The sequence below is a fragment of the Hipposideros armiger genome, unplaced genomic scaffold (genome assembly GCF_001890085.2).
Source record: "Hipposideros armiger isolate ML-2016 unplaced genomic scaffold, ASM189008v1 scaffold_13, whole genome shotgun sequence".
In the NCBI taxonomy this organism is placed as follows: domain Eukaryota; kingdom Metazoa; phylum Chordata; class Mammalia; order Chiroptera; family Hipposideridae; genus Hipposideros; species Hipposideros armiger.
In genome coordinates this window covers 4,140,788-4,153,140 of record NW_017731363.1, presented here as the reverse complement: position 1 = coordinate 4,153,140, position 12,353 = coordinate 4,140,788, and the positions used below count along the sequence as shown (strand labels likewise).

At 41.0% G+C, this 12,353-nt stretch overlaps 1 protein-coding gene across 6 annotated transcripts in view; it reads left to right on the top strand.

Moving 5' to 3' along the window:
• Positions 1-12,353, top strand: part of ADGRG2 (adhesion G protein-coupled receptor G2) — a 106,015-nt gene that overhangs the window by 51,234 nt on the left and 42,428 nt on the right. The window lies entirely within an intron of this gene.

Sequence of the window (12,353 nt, the reverse complement as noted above, 5' to 3'; positions counted from 1 at the left end):
GTAAATTCTATTTGAGGCCAGGGGTTTTGTTTTATTCCCTGCTATAACCCCAGTGCCCAACATACAGTAGGCCTTCAAAAATTATAATAAATGAATAAACTCTGGGCAAACCCCTTCATGTTTCTGAGGTTGTTTCCTCACATGTAGACTGAGGGGGTTGAACTAGTTTGGTATCTAGACTTTTCCCTACCTATGACCCATATTGTAATTCTTTTCTTCCGGGGAACTCCCAAGTCCTAAAAGATACTATCTTTCTTATTTATTTATTTATTTATTTATTTATTTATTTATTTTTTATTGTTAGTTTCAGGTGTACAGAACAAGGCAATAGTTACCCTTTTCACCCTCATAAAGTAACAACCCCCCTCAATCCGCCACCCCCCCACCCCCGATATCATGCTTATCTATTACAATTCCATTGATTCCATTCCCACTCTCTACTCCATGTCCTGTGACTATATGTATATATAATTATAGTTGACATACAATATTATTCAACATCAGCTTCAGAAATACAATGCGGTGGTCAGGCCTCTACACCGACTATGAAGTGGTCTCCCCAACAGGACATGAGTTCATCTGGCCCCCTAAGAAATATTTACAACATTATTGATTATATTCCTCCAACTGTCTTGTTCTATCCCTGAGGCCATATTGAAGATACTATCTTTCAAATGATTTATTTAAGTAAAAATGTCCTCCCATTTATGTGTTGAGCAAAGACATATATAACTGTGTCCACTGTTTGTGATCAGCACTGGAAAACCAGTATAGATATAATCTCAAACAAAGCAAACATCACACTCTAATTTTCTTATGCTGCCTATAGTGGGTAACTAGACAATTTTTGAAATAATGAAATAGAGTCAAGGTGACTACCTTTGCCAGTTTTCTAGATTTACAATACTGTACTAGGTCATCTTCAAGTCTCCTTCACCTCTGAAATAGATTTCTATGAACTTCAGTTTCCTGATGTGTACTGTGAAGGATAGAACCCCATGGTCTTTCTAGAAGATGCCTTACTATGGTCCTAAGCTAGGGAAACTTGAATTAGACAAACAGTATTATAATAGATATGCTCACTAATCAAGCACTACTGACTACATAAGAATGTTTTATAGTTAGAATGGAAATCACATACATGCAAATATTGGAAAATCATCATGATTTTCTAAATGCCCCTCCACAAATTACTGATATCACATTGCTTACATCAAGAAAAAAAAACAGTTTATTACATAAAGGTAAACTTTATCCAAGGAAACAAAATCATATAGTCTGAATTCATAATCATTACATCTTATTGTTGGAACTGTGATAAAATACTTTATAAATGTAATATAATTTCATTCAAAGGAATCACCCCCATTTTACAGATGAAGAAACACAAGCAGAGAAATGTTAGAAACTTACTCAAGGCAGAGCCAGGATTTGAACCCAAGCTTGTCTCCCTTAAGAGCCCAGCCTCTTAGTCACATTTAAAACTTGATCAAAGAGGCATGCTCATTCATCCATTGGAAATAAATGGACATGGGCATTTTATTCATATGGAGAAGATTACCAAGTCAAGAATTACACATTATTAAAAGTGAGGAATCCCAGATCAGACTTTCAGAGCTCATGACAAGTTATAGACATATAAAGAGAAGACATTAGAACAGGAGCCACCAACATTACAAAGCCCTAGAGGCCTGCTAAGGCTCTTCTACCCAGACGTGCTACAGCAAAAGTTCGGGTTTACATGGCTTCAAAACAGAGACCACTCAAAAATACTGCAACTTTTCCAACCAAGTAGGATGCAGCGTGCATATCCATAATGCTAGCCTTTTGTACTGGTTTTTACTAGTATATAGCTGTTTACAGAACTGGCTCATCACGTGGGAGTCCTAGTATCAAGGGTCATGAAAAAACTATGATATGGATGTTAGCTGTAAGCAAAGCTGGGAGGTGAGTCACAAAGAAGTGGGCATTCATATTTAACCTCTAAGTGGTAAAGGACTTTTCCTCCTCTGACTCATATTGATTAATATCATGACAAAAAACAAGAGAGAAAATGGTGGCTGGGGAGAGTGATTTTTGCATTAATTTTGTCCCATCATTAATTTAATGGGTATTAATTACTCCACAGCAAATTAAATCTGATGCAACAGAGACTGGCTGGCAGCCCTCCAAACTCATTTTTCCTTCCTCAACACATAGCAACCTCCCTTGCAATTAGAAGTGGTCATTTGACTGAGTTCTGGCCAACAAATATGGGCAGAAGCAATGTTTGCCACTTCCAGGCTTAGCCATTAAATATCTCCCACATGATTCCCTTCACTCTCTTCCTTTCCCTGTTTGCCTGCTGAATGTTACTCTCCAGAGCAAACTTGGAATCGCATGTTGAAGATGGCAGTGCCTCTGTCAACCTGAGTCCCTGAATGACTACATGGAACAGATGCCCCTCTTTCTGCCCCACTCTGCCCTCCACTCTAGGGTGTTGATTGGACTTTACATGTGGAAAAGAAAATTCTGTTTTTTAAGCCCCTGAGATTTCAGGGTTTATTTATTGCAACAACTTGCCTTTCCTTAACTAACACACCTGACTATGATCCTTCTCACTGGGGTTGTTGGTACATCTCATTCTGCTGTTGGAAGGTGGGTTGGGGTGGGATAGGCATCCTTTCTTGAGATCACATAAGAACCCAGATTCATACCATTTAAGAAAAAGTCCATATGGTCACTACTGAGATGCTCATTGTCAAACCAGGAGAGAGTCATTTGAGGGCAAGTGAGCAAGAACCTTCCCCAGAGCCAACTACTCCTTTTGTGCCAACCCAGGCCACTGGGATCCTTATAGCATGGCATGTAACTCTGACTGTAACAAGGTATTTAATCACTATACTTCAGTGTCCCTATCTGAAAAGTAGCAGTCCCTTTCTCATAGAGTTATGATTAAATGAATCAATGCATGTAAAACAGATGCCTGTAACACATCTGACACATTGTAAGAACTCAGTAAATACTAGCCATTATTTCTAGAGACCAGCATAGTCTAATAGATATTTTTGTGAAAATGGAAGTGTTTGATATTTATACTGCCCAATACAGTGGCCACCAACCACATGTGGCTATTGAGCACATGAAAGGTGACCGAGGAACTAACTTTTAAATTTTATTTAACTTCAATTAATTTAAATGTAAATAGCCACTTGTGGCCAGTGGCTATTCTATTGAACAGTGTGGCTATAGACTATTTGTTCTAATTGCTTTAGGACTTTTCTGTTTCATACTACATATAAGTCAGGGTTCAATCACAGAAGCAGAATCACTAGGGACACACACACACACACACACACTAAGGAATTTGTCACAGGTATTTGACTTTATATAACTGTAGAAGCTGGTTACGCAGTCTCCGTAAAGCTGTTGTATTCACTTCTGATGCTAGAACTTGATATCTGTGATGGGCAGGCAAGTAGGGAAGGGAGGATGTATATAAGGTGGGAGAGAGCAAGAGCAAGCTGAAATGCACAAGCATGAGTTGTAGTCACAAAACACTGAAATCCACATGAGTTCATGTTGCCTATGACCTTGGGAGTATGGGTGTCCTGCAGCAGCTGAGCCCTTCAAAAAAATTAAATACATACCTGGCCCAGGTGTCAGGGAAGCCAAAGGAGGGCCCAGGGGAAGGTGGAACAGTTGCCAGCTGTCAGCTCCCTCATATAAGTGAGGTGAGACAGCTGATAATGACCAATATGTGGGAGCTACAAAATGGCTGCTGCTCCACTTCTGCCTAAATCTCCCACGAGAAGCTCTCTTGTGTTCTGCAGTATTCAAAAACATATAGAAAAGGGAACTCTGAAAGACATAGCTCAGCCTAGCTGTGCTGCTACATTACAAAGCCAGTACACATACTAGAAAGCTAATGAACTCAGTTTTATATCTGTTAAATAGAACATGATACATAAAACATACTAAATCTCCCAAGGTTGTATTTGTTTCTGTTCTGCAACTGGCTCAAAGATATTTTGAAGATCCTTACAACCAGCCAACACTATCATTTTCAGTTTTTCTTTACACTTTTCTGTTGTTTAGAATTGTAGCCACATAAGCCCACATTATTATTATAATCAGAAAATAAATTGTTAGTTTTTAGAAGCCAGGCTGTGATCCCTAGGGAGACTGTGCACCCCAGTAGGGGACAACCTAATAACACCATGATTAGCCGTGCCTTCCAATTTTTCCTTGAAACCTGACTGAGTCTTGACTTTGTATAAGAACTTTGGAAACATGAGTTATGGTCGCCATTTCTGAAACCCTTTGACTTCTGCCTCATTCCTCACATGTTTCCAAAGTGATCCCAAGGGCATTTAGGAACAAATAATATAAAGAGAAAAGAAATTGACGTGGAAGTCTTGCTCAACAGAAGGGAGAAAATGAGGACTAGAGAGAGCATCACTGTATTAATTTTTGACATGTGCAGTATTTACTGTATATTCTTCTCGATACTGCAACAGTCGTACCTATGAAGTATGTCCTATTATGATTATCTTCATTCCTGTTTTCCAGATCGGAAACTGAAGTACCAAGTGGGTTATGTAGGTTATCCAAAGTTACATACTGGTAGATTACAAAAGTTGTACAAAATTTCTAAAAAGTGATGGATTTGGAACCAGGCTGCCTGGGTTTCAGAGTCTAGGTTAACCTTCCTACCACACTCACGGGATTCAGGGCAATATCACATAGATTGTTGGCATCTGATAGGCTAACCATTGGCAGGCTGACTCCTGCTTCTCCCTCACCCTGACATCCCAGTGACTCCCCAAATCCCCTCTCTTACTTTGGAAGTATCTGTTGAACCTCTTTTCATGCCAGCTTCCCAAGCATGGGTTCAAGTCCTCATGGTGTCTTGCCCAATCTGCTGCAGCAGCCTGCTCTCTGGTCTTCCCACTTCAGCTCACAGTCCTCATTTATTTCATAGCTATAATATATATATATATATATATGTATGTATGTATATATATATATATATTTCTGTGCCAGGAGGTGGGGAAAGGGGAGAATGAGGAATCCATTTCGCATCTGAGTCCTTCTCTTAGGTTCTCTGCCCCCCAGACAACCTAAACTAAGATGCCCTAGAGGTTACTGCTCGATTATGAGCTGGCAAAGAGTGGCATAGTCTAAGGGAGACTGGAAACTCCGTACCCTAACCACTAGTGCCCCCACCCCCACCTTTCCAGGTGCTTCTGCACTTAAAACTCTACCACAAGAAATTCTCTCTAACCCATAGATTACAGGTGCTTCGGTGTGAAAGAACGTGTCAAAGAGCAGCAGAATCACCCTAGACACTAGTGGGGGTCAGGGAGGAGGGGGCACCCAAGCAAATGTTGCTTTCCTTAAGCTGTATATCTTTGTGAGGAAACAGAGATAGCCCTAGAGTATGCATTCTCTTACAGGGGCAATATAGCCCCCATGGGGATAAAATTAGTGTTTGGAGGCAAAACAAATATTATATATTACAGAGGTCTGGGACCAGGATGAGGCAAATGAGGAGTCTAGGGCACCAAATGTTAGGGCTCTGTTTGTGTGTGTGTGTGTGTGTGTTCACACATACATAATTATATATACTCATTAGGAGTGCTGTGAATAAGGGGATGGAAAGGGTTAGGCTAAGGGGGGAATTTTTGTAACTTTAAATTGAGTGGTCTGGATCAGCCTCTTAGAGAAGGTGACATTCAAAGAAAGCACCAGAGCAAACCAAGGCACTCTCTGGAGGAAAACTGTTCTAGGCAGAGGGAGGTGCCAGTGCAAAGGCCCTGAGGTGGGTGTTGGAGGAACAGCAGGGGGGCCGGTATGGCTGAGTGAGGGGAGGGGAGGGGGACTAGGTCTGGGTAGAGGGCCTCAGATTTCACAGGAATGTGGAGAGATTCCATGAAGAAACATGGATAGCACACCAGTGCAGTGAGTGTTCAATAAAGGCTAGTCTGCCTTTCTCCCGCCGCCCCTGGATCACTCAGCAACATTTATATATCAGACCGACATAGCTCCAGAAGCTATCAGCCTTCAGAATAGAATGGGCACAAATTGTGGCTAGCATTTTTAAATGGAAAGCACAACCAAAATACTCCATTATCTGCGCTGGCCGTGACCAGCAGCCTAGATTCCAGCCTATGTGTTTAACTTCAGCGGCCCTGGGAAAGGGGGATGATGCCCCAATTCCCCCACCTGTCAGAAATAGTTCGTTTCAAGGCTCTCATCCTCCCTAAAGTGCACATCCCTCCTGGCGGAGCAGGGTGGACAGCCAGTAGTAGGTCGGTGGCTCTTCAATTTCTTAGACCACAGCCTGAGATAAGAAGCAGCCCAGTGTAGTGTTGGGCTGGAGAACCTACGCTCAGACCCTAGTTCTGCCCTTTTACTTGTAATCTTGGGCACATTACCTGACCTCCCTATGCCTCAGTTTCTGCCCCTATCTGTAAAGTGGGGATAACTTGCCTTGTATGGTTGTTATCAGGACAAATGAGTTCATATTTGTGAAGTGCCTGGACATAGTAATGCTATATAAATGTTTACTAATTAAAAACAGACTCCCTTTTGGGACTTTACTCTTTCCAGAAAAAATGCATACGAATATTCACAGAAATTTGCATTCTATTTCAGGGACTTTATGGACACTCCCAAATGCATCTCTTAGACCCTTGGGGGAGGGATGGTCCAAGATCAGTTCTGGAGGGGTGAAGGGCAAGGAGACAGGCAGTGGTACTGCATGGAGGAGAGCAAGAACCAGGGGCTGGAGGATAACACATCTTACCCTCTTCCCATTTTGGCCAAGGCCCACCTAGAAGTGCCGATAGTTTGCACTTTGGGAAGTTCCATCAGCTAGGAACTGAAGTTTTCTTTAATGATATCATTATTAATCATTTAATAAAAACGTTGCATCAGAGTATTTATTGAGCAGTGTGACGTGAGATGGTCACAGCTAAAGTAAACACATTTCAGCTGTGCCAAAGTAGAAATGTTTTCATTCATTTTGTTGGTTATGTAGTAAAATGACAATACAGTTCTTGGAAGCGTGTCTGTTGTCTCATGCACTTAAGGGCCAATATAATAACAAAATAATAATTTTGTTTGGGGTTCCCATATAAGAGTGCCTAGGCGTCATGCCTTGTTTTGAATCATCTCTCTATGGAACAGTAATTCACTCCAGAGAAGGACTGTTACTAGATTACAAGTTTCAGTTGGGTCTAAAATATTCACACAAGGGGGGCTAGTCAGATCCTCTTTTGGTCCACTCCTAGAAGATTAAGCCTTTATCTTTCCCATCCAACTTGGGGGTGAATGTGTTGGAAGTAAATACTCATTTGTATTACCAGGGTCACAGGTTTAAGACAACCACCTGCTCACATTTTAAGTCTTATATCACCCTCCACAGTATCCAATAGTGGGGAGAAAAAGAAAAACTTCAGAAATACCTAGATATGACCATGCATGACTTGGATGCAGGTAGTTTGTTTGGGAGGCGATCCCAGGAATCGGGAGTGAAGGAGCAGGGAGAGGGCATTAGGAAAAGAGGGAAAATCAATAATGGGTACATTAGTGAGATCACTGATGAATGGTTTTATGTTGTGTGTGATCTGTATCTGAAAGGTCATTTTAGCACACATTTGTAAGATCTGTTAAGCAATCTATCTACTGTGATTGATAGTTATAGCTGCTATTCCAGACTTCAGGTTCTGAATAATAGCCATGCAAGAAGTAGTCTCAAGTCTTTCCTCCACAGACTCTGCCTCGTTGCTCTCAGATCCTTTCCCCATCTTTCCCCTGCTCTGCTTTGTATCACAGGGACCTGACCCCTTGCAATATTTGGATTCAATTCCTTCTCTTGAACTACCTGTCGTGGGTTCCTGACTGATGGAGACTCCTCAATGCTGTCATCAGTTAATCCAAAAATATTTTTTAACACCTACCAGACACAAGGCACTGGACTAGATTCCCGTAAGATAATAAATAAAGAATCAAGCAGCTTAGCATCTAGTTGGGAAAATAAGACATACAGTGGAAAAGTTAAATAACAGTGCCCAACAGTATATGTCCAAATGCCAAGTGAGTGGTGTAGTCGGTGAATAAACTTTAAGATATAAAGAGGAGAGAGCCATCTCCATTGGCTTCTGCAGCGGGAGCATGCCTTAGAGGGCCAGAGAGCTGACATAAAGGGGTCATCTTCTAAAACTTCTGATTTCAGAAGGGTGAAAATTTGAAATTTTATTTGAAATCTCCTGATTTAGAAATGTTGATTAATAGTTCAAACTTTCAAAAACTTCAGTGTGGTTCCCACTGTGTGGGCAAGATGGAACTTGTCTGAGAGCTGAATTGGGATTCTGAGTCAGTGGTGTGCATCTGATGGATGGCTTAATGCATTGGGGGAGAAGTTGGAGGCAAAGAACATTAAGATCCCTCCCAATTAAAAGATTCCAGTGTTCTAATATTTCACTCATGTATCAGGGCTTAGAAGGGGGCAGTGGGCATGAGAAGAAGGAACAGAGGAGAGAGATTAGAGAATATTAATAACAATACCCTACATTTATATACTAGTTTATGGTCTGCAGAGTTTGTCATTGGAAGCTAGGTAGAAGAGAGGCTCAGAGCAGAGGCTCTGAAGTCAGACTGCCTGGGTTCAAATCCCAGCTCTACAATGAATTGCTGGTGAGGCCTTGGACAAGTCAACAAACCTTTCCCAGCCTCAGTTTCTCAAACACTAAAAGGATGGATGCTAATAAATTCACTTGTCTCATAGAACTGTTGGCTGATTAAACAATAAAATGTGTAAGATGCCCTTAGTACATTAAGCCTGGATCACAGGAATCACTTTTTGCTATTATCACACATACATAGTCTCTCTTTAATCCTTTCAACAGCCCCATGTTACAGTGAGAAGAATGCATGGGATGGTTGACTGGATGTAGAGGTGGGAGGTAGGGAATGGAGAAGTCAGGAGCAATGGCCAGAGAGTGAACATTTGGTTTGTAGACTCAGCTCCATTGCTGAAACTAACTCTGGGTTTCTGGACCCTTCACTTAACTTCATAAAGAATGGTTCGTTGCAACTCATTTCTTCATCATTTAACAAAAACTGGATTTCTCAGTATGGTAGGAAATAATGATCCCCCAGAAATGTCCTTGTCCCAATGTCTGGAACCTGCAAATATGTTATCTTACATGGCAAAAGGGACTTTGCAGATGTGATTCAAGTTAAGGACTGTGAAATGGGAGATTATCGTAAAATTGCCTGGGTGGGCCCAATGTAATCACCAGAGTTCTTAACACATTGTGGACCAGTGACGTAGATTTGCGTCTATATATTTAAATGCCCTGTTGTGTGTTAAAAGTGGAAGAGGAAGGCAGACAAGTGAGTCAGAGGGATGCCGCATGAGGACTCCCCACTCCATCCCATTGTTGCTAGTTTTCAAGGTGAAGAAATGAGGCATGAGCCAAGGTATGTGGGTGGCCTCTAGAATTTGGGAACGGCCTTCAGTTTACAACCAGCAAGAAAATGAGGCTCTCGGTCCTACAACCACAGCAGAACACAGGTTCTCCGCTAGAGCCTCCAGAAAGGAATGCAGCCTATCGACAGAGCTCGAACACAACAAATTTATGTTGTCTTAAACCACTAAGTTCATGGTAATTTGTTACAGCAGCAACAGGAAACCAATACACTGAAGTTTACAGTTTAAATTATTTGGCTGGTGTTACCAGCAATACTGTCAAATTCAGGAACTGATCAGGTATGGAAAAGATGTGGAGTGATGAGGGATGAGCTCTTAGATATATGGAGTTGGAGAGGCAATGACAGTAAGACATTCACGTGGCAGCGCTTCAACCACACTTGGCCGTGTGGGATTGGAGTTTGGGAGGTGGTTGCAATAACTTTGCAAGTAAGTTCCAGGGATGCAATGTAGGGAAAGAGACTCCATCGAGGGGGCCAGTTTCTTGAGTTTCCAGTTCCTCTGTTTGGCTTCCATTCTAAGCTTATGCATGCCAAACTCCTGCTCATTTTAATTGGAATATATGGACTTTGTTTTAAGAAAACCACTAGGGAGCCATACTGAGTAAATTTTATAGACACATCAGAATAATTTTATTTATTGACTTAAATCAAGACTTCAATAAATGAATAATGCTTTAAAATTTGCTCTTTGAAGGTTTCCAAAGGAAAATCTGAAAAATTTAACTGTTTTTCCTTTCGTTGTTTATGAATCTTTTTAACAATGGAAATGTTTTGTCTTCTAAGAGTGGCATGGAACTCAAATATATGACTCACTAGAAATGACGACCACCTCTTTGGTTGTAACAAATGGGAAGTGAGTTAGGAGAGAGCCCAAGAGAAACAGAAACTGATACTCAGGAAAATGTAAGGCCCATGGGGACATCTCTATGTTGAACCAGGAGGAGTGATGTGGAGCACCATAATGAGAGGCAGAAAAAGTGAATAAAATGTTAGTCACTGAGCAATCAGGCCCCTAGAAAAGAGAAAAAAAATGCAAAAGGAAAAAATGGGGACAGAAACAGTTTTAAAATCTCTAACTTCTATTTACCAGACTCCCTCCCTTCATCAGTGTGGATCACTGCTGGGAGCCCTGTAGGTCCCATGATAGAAGAGGCTAGCTCTGCCTGTAGGGTGAGCTGGTCTAGCTCTTGCTCTACATTTTGATCAGGTTTTACCTCTTGATTGTGAGTCCATGCCTGTCAAACTTGTTTACCCAGAGATGGCCAACCAATTTTGTGGTTTTCCCAGGAAACTTGCTTCTCTGCTCTGGCTCTCCTATTACCCTTGACTTGTCCATTTCCTCTAACATCTAAGAAAGAGGTGAAACTCCAATCAGCCCCCTTCTCCATGGGTACATAGCTCTGGTCAAAGGATTTAGCTGTGGAGAAGGCTGGGACCATTGGTGGCTATGGTCAGCCACTGGGCACAATTGCAAAGAAAGCAGTATTAGCCTCTGTCACCCATCAAAATCACTTTCCATCCCTCAGTGCCTTCATGCTATTCCCTGTTTGTGCCACATTCCCACCCTACTCCATTTCATCTGCCCACACTGATAGTGTTATTTTCAAAGTAGCCCATATTGAATATTGATTCTTCCCAGTACTTTTCAATATGGCTCAGTAAGACAGGTCTTTGCTACATGATTAGAAGAATTCAGCCTATTGGAATTAATTCATACTAAAGTGTGAATGACTGATTTCCCCTTAGTGCTCCCAAGTGTGTTTTAAAAGTTAAACTCCTGTTTGATTGGTGGAATATTAAAGTAACATGAGGGACATATTGAAGGACAAAGACTAAAAAGAGTCAATTCCAATTAAATTAGGGCAATCAAGGGATTAACCTAACCACTCTGCATACACTGAGGAAAAATTAGTTTATAAATAGTTATCAGGTTATACTGTCATGAGAAAAACCAGGTTATAAATAGTTTGTATGATATGATGTTTATCATACATATAAATACATATATACACACATGCATATATTCATTTATCTATATACAGTTGACTCTTGAACAACATGGGTTTGAACTAACTGCTGGGTCCACTTATAGGCGGATGTTTTTCAACAAATACTGTAAATGTATTTTTTCTTCCTTTGATTTTCTTAAAACATTTTCTTTTCTCTAGCTTATAGTAAAAATACAGTATATAATACATATAACATACAAAATATGTGTTATCAACTGTTTATCGGTAAGGCTTCCAACCAACAATAGGCTATTAGTAGTTAAGTTTTTGGGGAGCCAAAAGTTATACTTAGATTTTCGATTGTGTGGGGAGGGGAGTGGAGGGGTTGGTGCCCCTAATCCCCACTTTATTCAAGGGTCAACTGTATATATGTAGATATACATATAGAGAAAAGAATATATGCCAATATGTTAATGTCATGTATCTGTAGGTGGTGAAATTATAAGTAGTTTTAATTTTCTTCTTTTTGTTTATCTATAATTTCTAAAGTTTCTCCAGTAAGTGTGTACTGCTTTTCATAGAGAAAAAATAGAATTACTTTTCTTTTAAGGAATCTAAGTATCCTCCCAAAATAAATAACACAGCAGTTCTTGTAGTTTATACACCCAGAGGCATCTGATTTAGTTTAACTCATAAAAAAGAAATGGCTTGGGCCGGCCGAGTGGCGCGATGGTTAAGAACTGGCTTGGGATGCCAGAGGGCCCTGGTTCCGATTCCACATATGAAGGCCAGTGACACTGCCCTCTACAGCTAAGATGCTGAACAACAGCTCAACCTGGAGCTGGGCTGCCGTGAGTCGCCGGCGACGGCTAGGCTGCAGCCCCTGTGGCAGTGGGTTGTCATGGGCTACCGTATGTAGCC